This window comes from Stenella coeruleoalba (assembly GCF_951394435.1).
Source record: "Stenella coeruleoalba genome assembly, chromosome: X".
Taxonomy (NCBI): domain Eukaryota; kingdom Metazoa; phylum Chordata; class Mammalia; order Artiodactyla; family Delphinidae; genus Stenella; species Stenella coeruleoalba.
In genome coordinates this window covers 75951879-75962578 of record NC_137152.1, presented here as the reverse complement: position 1 = coordinate 75962578, position 10700 = coordinate 75951879, and the positions used below count along the sequence as shown (strand labels likewise).

At 37.8% G+C, this 10700-nt stretch overlaps 1 pseudogene across 1 annotated transcript; it reads left to right on the top strand.

Annotated features, from left to right (window-relative positions):
• Positions 1-374: 374 nt before the first annotated feature.
• LOC307180615 (vigilin-like) lies at positions 375-10234 on the top strand (annotated as a pseudogene). Its single transcript has 2 exons — positions 375-428; positions 6492-10234. The product of its transcript is annotated as a vigilin-like (transcript).
• The last annotated feature ends 466 nt before the right edge of the window (positions 10235-10700 follow it).

Below are 10700 nucleotides of genomic sequence, written 5' to 3'. Positions count from 1 at the left end.
GAAAACTATACTAAGATAAACATAAAAATCAGAAACTAGTCAGTCGCATACAGCAAACCCAAATTCTACAGTGGTTCCCAAAGTGCACGGACTCAGTTTTGGCATGATTCGTTGTCTATTCAGGTGTTCCACAGATGCAGGGTACATCAAGCTGATTGTGGGGATTTAATCCACTGCTCCTGAGGCTTCATGGAGAAATTTCCCTTTCTCTTCTTTTTTCGCACAGCTCCTAGGGTTCAGCTTTGAATTTGGTCCTGTCTCTGCATGAAGGTCACCCTCTGGTGTCTGTTCTTTGCCCAGACAGGAGGAGGTTAAAGGAGCGACTGATTAAGGGGCTCTGGCTCACTCAGACTGAGGGGATGGAGAGGTACGGAATGCTGGGCCAGCCTGTGGCGGCAGATGCTCCCACGATGTTGCAACAGCCTGAGGTGTGCTGTGTGTTCTGGAGAAGTTGTCCCTGGATCGCAGTATGCTGGCAGTGGCAGGCTGCACAGGCTCCCAGGAGGGTAAGTGTGGATAGTGATCTGCGCTTGCACACAGGATTCTTCGTGGCTGCAGCAGCAGTGTTAACATTTGATGCCTGTCTCTGGTGTTCGTGCTGATAACCGTGACTCGTGCCTGTCTCTGAAGCTCATTTTGGTGGTGCTCTGAATCTCCTCTCCTCACACACCCTAAAACATTGGTCTCTTGCCTCTTAGGCAGTTCCAAATGCTTTCCCTGGACTTCCTTCTGGTTAGCTGTGGTGCACTAGCCCCCTTTCAGGTTGTGTTCATGCAGCCAACCCCAGTCTTCTCCCTGGGATCTGACCTCCAAAGCCCAAGTCTCAACTCCCAACTGCCCCCACCCCCATCCCCCGCCCCACCAGGTGAGCAGACAAGCCTCTCAGACTGGTGAGTGCTGGTTGGCACTGATCTTCTGTGCGAGAATCTCTCCACTTTGCTCTCTGCACCCCAGTTGCTGGGCTTTCCTCTGTGGCTCTGAAGCTTCCCACTCACCCACCCCCCAGTGAAAAGGTTTCCTAGTGTGTGGAAACTTTTCATCCTTCACAGCTCCCTTCCAGAGGTGCAGGTCCCATCCCTATTATTTTATTTCTGTTTTTCCCTTTTTCTTTTGCCTTACCCAGGTATGTGGGGCGTTTCGTGCCTTTTGGGAAGTCTGAGGTCTTCTGCCAGCGTTCAGTAAGTGTTCTGTAGGAGTTGTTCCACATGTAGATATATTTTTGATGTATTTGTTGGGAGGAAGTGATCTCCATGTCTTACTCCTCTGTCATCTTGAAGGCACTCCTGTATTGATTTTTAAGTGCCTTTTTATGTTCAATAGAATATGCTTTTGCTGTATTTTATTGTTTTATTTTTTCTGCTTGTCATTTGAATTATTAGCCATAAAACATATTTTTTAGTTCTTGGAGCATGACACACCCTACTAGGCAATGAAAATACAGCAATGAACAAACAAATTCTTGAAATCAAGGAACTTACATCCTAATGTGTGTGTGTGTGTGTGTGTGTGTGTGTGTGTGTGTGTGTATGTATTAGGAAGCATAGCGATAGACCCTAACTGTGTCACTGAAGTAAATAAAATAGTAAAGAAAAGAGCAAAGTGATAGAGTGAAGAGTTTATTTAGTTAGGTCAGGTAGAGAAGTCATCTTTTAGGAGATATTTGAGTTAAGATGATGTTTGAAGTGAATGATAAGAGGAGGAAAGTACAGGAGACTTGGAAATAGGAGATTTGCAAATGGATGAACTAGCAAATGGTAAGGCTTTGAAGAATAATTGCACAAGACATGGCCAAACAACAGATGGACCAATGTAGCAGTAACATAATAGAAACATGACTGGTAGATGAGACAATTGAGGTTGAAAGGGATTGTGTCCTAAAGGATTTAAAAGGTCAAAAAGAATTAGATAAAATGTCTTTTCATAGATAAAAATAATCAAGCATTGGTAATTTCATACAGTTTTACTTAATAGTTTTATTTTATTCTAATTGCAGTGGGAACCCACTCAACAGTATTAAGGACAAGAGTATGAGTTTATTGATGCTTTATCAACTTTTTGACTGTTATTTATCATTTTTTAAACATTTTTATTGAGATATAATTGATATATAACATTATGTATCATTTGGGTGATCAACATGTTGATTTGATACATTTGTATATTGCAATATAATTGCCACAGTGATGTTAGCTAACACCTCTAACATGTCATGTAATTATCATTTTTTTGTGGTGGGAACAAGTAAGATATAGTCTCTTAGGAACTATGGAGTTTATAATACAGTATTGCCTATATCACTATGCTGTGCATTAGACTCCAGGGTTTATTTATCTAGTAGTTCCAAGTTTGTACCCTTAAACAACAGATCCCCAATTCCTCCACCCCCAGCCTCTGGTAACAAATATTGTACTCTGTTTTTACAAGTTCAGCTTAAGTTTCCACATATAAGTGAGACCATATAGTATTTGTCTTTCTCTGTCTGACTTGTCTCACATAGCATCTTTAGAGTCAAAGTGAGTATCTGGTAAGCAGCATACAATGTGCTCTTGCTTTAAAAAATAAATCCAGCCAGCCATTCTGTGGCTTTTGATTGTTAAATTATACCCATTTACACTAAGAGAAATTATTGATATGTAAGGACTTACCAATGCCATCAATTGCTTTCTGGATGTTTTGTATCCATTGTTTCTTTTTCCTTCTGTTTCTGCCCACCTCTGTAAAATGGTGATTTTCATATTAGTATGCTCTGTTTCCCTTTTCTTTATCATTTGTTCATTTACTCTAAGATCTTGCTTTGTAGTTACCATGAGGCTTACATAAAATATTTCATAGAGAAAACAGTCAATTTCAAGGTGATAGCAACTTAATCTTGATCACTTACACAAACTTCGTTCTTTCACTCCCTGTCTTTTATTTTTGATGTCACAATTTACCTCCTTTTATATTGTATATTTGTTAACAAATTATAGTAGCTATAATTATTTTTAATAGTCTTCTCCTTTAACTTTTATATTATAGTTAAGTGGTTAACACACAATCCTATTAAAAGTTGCAGTTTTCTAAGTGTGACTGTATATTTAACTTTACCAATGTTTTATATACTTTCAAGTGTTTTCATGTCACTGAGTAGTGCCATTTTGTTTAAGCTTATAGAAATCCTTTTAGCATTTCTTCAAAGGCAGGTCTTGTAGTAATAAATGCTGTCAGATTTTTGGCAAGAAAAGTCTTCATTTTTCCTTCACATCTGAAGGATAACTTTACTAGATAGAATATTCTTGGTTTTCAAATTTTTCATTCAACACTTTAAATATGTTATTACACTCTCCCCTGGCCTGTAGTGTTTCTGCTGAGAAATCTGCTGATTGCCTAATGGAGGTTTCTTTTTAAAGAGTTACAATTTCCCCCCACTTGGCTCCTTTTAGGATTCTCTATCTTTGATTTTTCACAGTTTCATCTAATGTGTCTTGGAGAATGTACTATTGCACTGAGATAATAGAATTATCTATTGACTTTGTCAACTTGGACTTTCAAGTCTCACTCCGGGTTTGGGAAGTTCTCAGCTATTATTTCTTTAAATAAAGTTTCTGCCCCTTTCTCCCTCTCTTCTCCTTTTGGGATCCTGATTACTCTAATTATTGTCTCTTGATGGAATCACATAAATCACTTAGTCTTTTATTGTTGTTCTTTCCCCATTCATTTCTGTTGTTGCTCAACTTTGACTGGGTTGTTTCAAAATTCCTGTCCTTTAGCTTACTTCCATTCTTTCAATTCTTTCTTCCATTTGCTTTACTCTGATACAGATGCTCTCTATTACATTTCTCATTTAATTCATTGAATTCTTCAGCTCCACAATTTCTGTTTGGTTCTTATTACATTTTCTATGTCTTCAGTAGATATTTTGTTTATGTATTTTTTTCCTGATTTCATTGAATTGTTTCTCTGAGTTTTCTTGTAGCTTACCGGGTTTCTTCAAAACAGCTATTTTGAATTCTTTATAAGCTAAATTGCAAAAATCTGCCATTGAGATCAGTTATTGGAGATTTATTGTTATCTTTCGGTGATGATATGTGTCCTTTATTTTCTTGTTCCTGAGAAACCTCTCTTATTTCCCAGAAGGTGGTGTTATAGCTCAAGTTTGTGGTTTCTCCCTTGCCCACAATCCTGGTCTGTTTTTCTGATAGCACTTTTTACCAGACTTGCTTTCACCATTGCACTTGGGAGCATGTGGCCAGAGTGGGAAGAGGTGTGAGTTTAGCATTTGCACTATTAGGGATGCCTGCAAACCTGTTGAGGAGATCTTCAGGACAGGTACTCCCAGAGTCTCCTGGGTGGACCTCCTGTTAAAGTCCTGAGCACAGTCAGCAGGAACTATGTCACTTTAATGCACTTTGATATTCACTGACTTTTTCCCAATCTTCTTCCTCCTCCCAACCATGGAGCTTCTGCCTTAGTACTCTGAGTTCTGCTGGAAAGAAATGTGTTTCTCCAGCAGCATCCTGCACTAGTGGGATAGCTGAGCAATGTGTGCTCTCCTTTCTTCTCACAGAAGAGGTTAAAGTTGCCAGATATTTCAGCCCTGTGCAGTGTTGCCTTGGGGGATGGTGACACTGGGAAAATTCCTGATACCATCTCCACTGTGACCAAACAGGATTTTTTTTGTTTTTTGCTCCAGTGACATGTTGGAATTTCCACCCCAGGAAGCCTGGACTTTTGCAAAATCTCTCTCATCTGTAGGTATCTGACCAGGTCAGCACTCTCCATGGTTTGTTTGTTTGTTTGTTTTTATTGACTGTGGTGAGAGGGGTTGAGGCAGGTTTGCTGGCTCTTCTAGTTCCACAGCCCATACCGATATCTGTCTACCTCCTACCAGATGCACAGGTGGGTGAGACTCCTTCCATATCCCTTGGTATACTGTGCTGGATCCCACAACTCCCACAAAGGTGTTTTTGTCCGTGGATGGATGTTTAATTCATTGTTTAAAAAGGGAGACAAAAAGGAAGAATGTTTTATACAACAATGATGCTGACATCACCTCTTATTTGAATGTTTTGTAGAAAATAGGTCATAAGAAGCCAAGAGTAGGAGTGGTATAGCAATTCAATACTTGTTACAGTATTGACATGCTGGCTTAAACTAAGAATGTAGAATGGAAATGATGAGAATAGGTCAGACTTAGATTAACAAGAATGTTCTTACTTTACATGTGTTATGTGAAAGAAAGTGAGAAGTCAAAGATGATACCAAGTACTTGGCCTGAGAAATAGGAGAAAACCCTGGGGACATTTTCTGAGTTTCAGAATATTCCAAGAAGAGAAATTCTGGGGACAAAATCAAGCGTTCACTTGATATATTACATTTGAAAGGACTATTAGACATTCAAGTGATGATATGAAGAAGGTTTATGCATATACACATTGCATTTCAGGGTTGGAGTAGTAGATTTGAGGATCATCAGTCTGTCAATGATATTCAATGTTATGAGTGTAAACTACATCACATATGGAAAAAATATAGACAAAGAAAGGAGTCCAAAAGAGCATCCTGTAACACTTGGGTATATAGAGTCCCAGTGGAGGTCTTGGAGCCAGGAAAGAAGATTGAGTTACAACAGTCATTAAGGTAAAAGTAAATAGAATTGAAGCATTTTTGAGCAATTAAAAGGATTATACTACTGATATATGCTATAATATGGTTGAATCCAAAAACCGGATTGTAAAGGCAAAGACACAAGGTACAAAAGACCCTCTTATACTGTTTGATAATATTTTTATTTAATGTCCAGGAAATGCAAGTTTATAGAGGAAAAATAAATAAATTAGTTTTGCCTGGGTGTGGAAACAGGATTACCTGCAAATGAGCATGAGGAAGCTCTTTCGGGTGATGGAAATGTTCTTAGCCTGGGTTGTTGTGATGGCTGTACAGCACTGTAAATTAACTAAAAATCATTAAATTGTATGCATAGACTATGTGAATTTTATAGTATATAAATTATTCTTCAAAAAGCTATTAAGAAAATAAGGAAACCCTGTAAATATGGTATTATTGAAGACTAGAGAATTATATTTTTCCAAAAATAATTTGCAGTCAATAGTGCCAAAGGTCAAAAAATGATGGCATTGGGTAAGGCAAAATGAGGTTTGAGATGACTCTGATAAGAATAATCAAAAGATATATTTCTCTTCTTTAACAAAATGGTGGCTGTTTCCTCACAGTCCCTATAATTTGAACCTTATCTTGGTACTCTCATAACAGTAGAATAGATGAACCTTGGACATTTTTATGAGTTCTATAAATATTAGGATTTCAATTTTTATTGATTTGAGTTTATAGATTAATTTGGAAAGGAATTATGTCTTTAAAATATTTATTTTTCCCACACAGTAATATGCAAAAAGGCAGCTACAGGATGAATTTTCTGGCTACTGACCATGTAGCTGCAATACCTCTAAATAATTAAAAATCAACTATGAATTACAAAGAAAATTTAACAGCACCCAAGTAGATACATTCAAAAAGATAATGATTTTACTGCTTTAAATTCAGAAGAGGATCTTGACACGCCAAACTCCAAAGATAAATTCGCTGAACTTCTAGAGAAAACAAGTTGGTTGGAAAATGCTCAGGAGCCTGCTGCATCCTCAAACAATAATAGTCAACTTATCATGACATCAGTCATCACTCAAGGTTTTATGTGCCTCTGGAGGAGAAACACTATGTGAATCTGTTTGAGGAAGGTACACAAGCAAAATTCTATCTAGACTTCATGCAAAGAACTGGTGCCAACCTAGAAATAACTTTTGTCAAAAACCAATGCCTCTACATTATAGTCTCTGGTAAGCCAGAATCTGTCACGAAAGCTCAGAAGGAGATTTTTGCATGTTTTAAGAAACAAGTTTTAACTACAGCTTCCATTCCCAAAGAACATCTTTGCTTTGCTAGTCTTGCTAGGCAAGACTGGTGAAAAACTGCAAGACCTAGAACAAAAAGCTGCAACCAACATTCAGACCTTATGCCCAGTTAACCACAGCACCTGGATCAATACTATTGGCACCAAAGAGATCATGAAAAAGGCTCCACATGAAGTCTTACTTGTGTCTACTGAACAAGACAAGTGTGCTGAAGAAAGGTTAGATGTGGGAAAAGCATTTCATCCTTTCATTGCTGGACCATCCAATAAAACTTTTGACAGAATCCTACAGGAAATGGAGGACCACATCCACATCTCACCATCTAGTGCCAATCAGATACAAATAAGCTTTCCTGGAAAAAAGCAACAACTAGATCAGGATCAGGCTTGTGTAAAGAAGATTTTTGACAATACTACAGAGAAAACCACATCCATAGATGTGGAGAGGAAGTTGCAGCACAAATGTACATAGGTCTCCAAAATAATTCCGTCCAGGAGATCCTGGAAAGAACTGGAGTTTCAATAGAGATCTCACCCTCACAGAGCATGTCAGATTCTGTGACATATCATTGTAAGCCTGAAAGTTTAAGGAAGGCATTTACTGAAGCCTACTCAAATACCAAAGTTTACACTCTTTCCTCTATCTCTGTACCTTCCTGGCTTCACAGATTTGTTATTGGTAAGAAAGGTTATAATATATCTACAATTACTTAGAACATGCCAAAAGTTCACATACATTTTACTGGAGAAGATAAAATTACAATAGAAGCGCTGACAGAAGATGTTAATTATGCTAAAGAACAAATTGAGGTCATAGTAAAAGATCTTATTAACAGGATGGATTATGCAGAGATTAATGTTGACTATAAGTTTCACAAACTCCTGACAAGGAAGAAAGGTGTTATCATAAATGGGATTAAAGAAAGGAATAAAGTTTCTGTGCTAATCTCACCTGAAAATGCAAAGAATAACTAGATCAGCATTGAGAGGGAATCTCATGGTGCCCAACAGGCCAAGAAAGAACTTCTTGAACTTGCTTCTCATTTAGAAAATGAGCACAATGACTTAATCATTGAGCAAAGATTTCACCACGCAATCATTGGGCAGAAAGGTGAATGGATACATGACATCCGTAAGAAGTTTCCAGAGGTTCTAATTACTTTTCCTGACCCAGCACACAAAAAAAAGTGACATTGTCCAAATTAGAGGACCAAGAAATGAATTAGAAAAATGCACGTAATATTTGGAGAATGTGGTGACAGACATTGTAGAAAGTACTTATTCCATAACTATTCTCATCTTCAAAAGGCTTCACAAAAATATCATTGGAAAAGGAGGTGCAAACATCAAAGAAATCTGTGCAGCAAGCAACACCAAAATTAATCTTTCATTAGCAAATAGCGACTCAGAAAATATTGTCATCAGTGGAAAGCCAGCAAACTGTGAAGTGGCTCGTGATTTGATTCTTTCAATTCAGAAAGATATAGCCAATATTTCAGAACTAGAAATTTCTATTCCTTCCAATCTACACAAATCCTTTATTGACTCTAAAGACGGTTTGATTGGTGCAGTCACGGAAGAATGTGGAAGTATCCATATCCATTTTCCAAAAAACAACTCGGGACTTCAAAGAGTCGTTATTAGGGGACCTGACCAAAATGTGGAGGTGGCCAAGAAAAAGCTGCTGCAACTAGTAGAAGAGCAAACCAAGAGTTATTCTGTGGTCCTCCATTTCAAGCCAGAGTATCATAAATTCCTCATGAGTAAAAATGGAGGCAATGTTCCCAAAGTCTGTGAAGAGACTAGAGCATGTATCATTTTCCCTATCCCTGAGGACAAGGATCAAGACTTGTTAACTATTATAGGGACAGAGAAGTCTGTCAAAGATGCACAAAAGAAACTAGACGGTTTAATTACAAATCTAGATAATGTGGTAGAGGACAACATACTGATAAATCCCATGTATGACCAGCACTTTTTTATGCAAAGGGGCCAGGTGTTACAGGAGATGACTGAGGAGTATGGTGGTGTGATTATTAACTTTTCATGTTCAGGAAAACAGAGTAACAAAGTCACAATCAAAGGAGCAGAGCCTGTGTAGAAGCAGTCAATAAACATATTCAAGAGGTTAATGGGGATTTGGACAATGAAGTAGCAACAGAATGTGTTATTCCCCAGAAGTTCCCTCAGTTTTTCATGGGACCAATATGTTCTTGGATCAGACAAATCACTAGAGATTATAGCGTTCAAATCAAATTCCCAGAGAAAGAGGAGATTTCACTTACCAATAAACAGCCAGCTGTTCTAGAAAATAAGGAAAGGGAAGAGAGCACTACAGGAGCTGCTTCTATTTCCCCAACAAAATGTGACACCATATTTATCTCAGGCCAAAAGGAAAAGTGTGAAGCAGCCATGGAAGCCCTTAAGGCTTTAATTCCTGTCACTGCTGAAGTAGATGCGCCCTTTGATCTACATCATTACATCATTGGTCAGAAAGGAAGTAGGATACACAAGATAATGGATGAGTTTGAAGTTAATATACAGGTATCAGCATTTGAATTAGAGTCTGATATCATTTCCATCACTGGCCTTGCTGCAAATGTAGAACAAGCCAAGGCTAGATTACAAGAACAAGTCAAAGCTTTACAAACTGAAATAGATGATCGATCATTAAGAAATTTCAGACTCAAGTTCACATTAGACCCCAAATAGTACCCCAAGATCATTGGTCAGAAGGGGTTAGTTATTGCTCAAATTGGTTTAGAGCATAAAGTTACTATCCATTTTCCAAGTAAAGGGAGCAATGAGATACAAGACGAAATCACAAACATTGGATATAAAAATAACACCATAGCCGCTCGGGATACAATAATGGAAATGGTGCAAAAGTTTGAAAAAACAGTTACTAAGCAAATTTCACTAAACTATCGTGTTCATGGCCACATTATTTGATCCTGTGGAAAAGCCATTCATAAAATCATGTATCAATTTCAGGTTGACATCTCTTTCCCTCCTAGAGGAGTCCAAGATGCAAACATCGTCACTGTGACTGGACTCCCTAATAAAGTCACAAAAGCAATTAATCACATCCTCAGTCTTGAGGAATATTTTCTGGCTGTTGTTCCAAAGCATGAGTTACAGAAGGAGCATATGAAGAAGGTCACTCTGTGTGATTTAGTCTATATTCCATCCAAGAGTTTTGCAGAAAAAGATGTTCCCTGTACTGCAAACACCATTCAAAAGATCCCTGACATGAACAGCTCTGAATATTTTCCAAGCTTGGATCCTCAAGTGGACTCTAAGACTCACCCTTGGAGATGCAAATAATGACCAAAACCCAGAAATTTTTTTCCAGCAAGCTTACTGAAAGATGTCAAAAATTATCTCTAAACAGACCCAACTTCTGGATCATTTGTACATTTCTTATACTTTGACTCCAATACATCTCTCCTAAAATCCTCCAAAATACGTTATAGTGAAAGTGAAGTGCTCAATTCTGTGTGAGTCCAGTAATTACCAATGTAGTGTCTAATTTCCACTCAGGACCTGCCTTTGAAATTTCATTTATGGGACAAACTTTCCATTGTTTTAAAGTTTTAAAAATATTTCATTAAAATTTTAAACAACTACCACATGCTTCCTGAATTTCATGATCTGCTTAGCATGTCATTGTTCACTTAACTTTCATTATGAGAACTCAATAATGTGGTAAGGAGATTACATCTGTGTCATCGTCCCAAGGCATGAAGTTTGAGTTCACAAAAGCTAAAACTGATTGTTTTAGTTTTTAGCA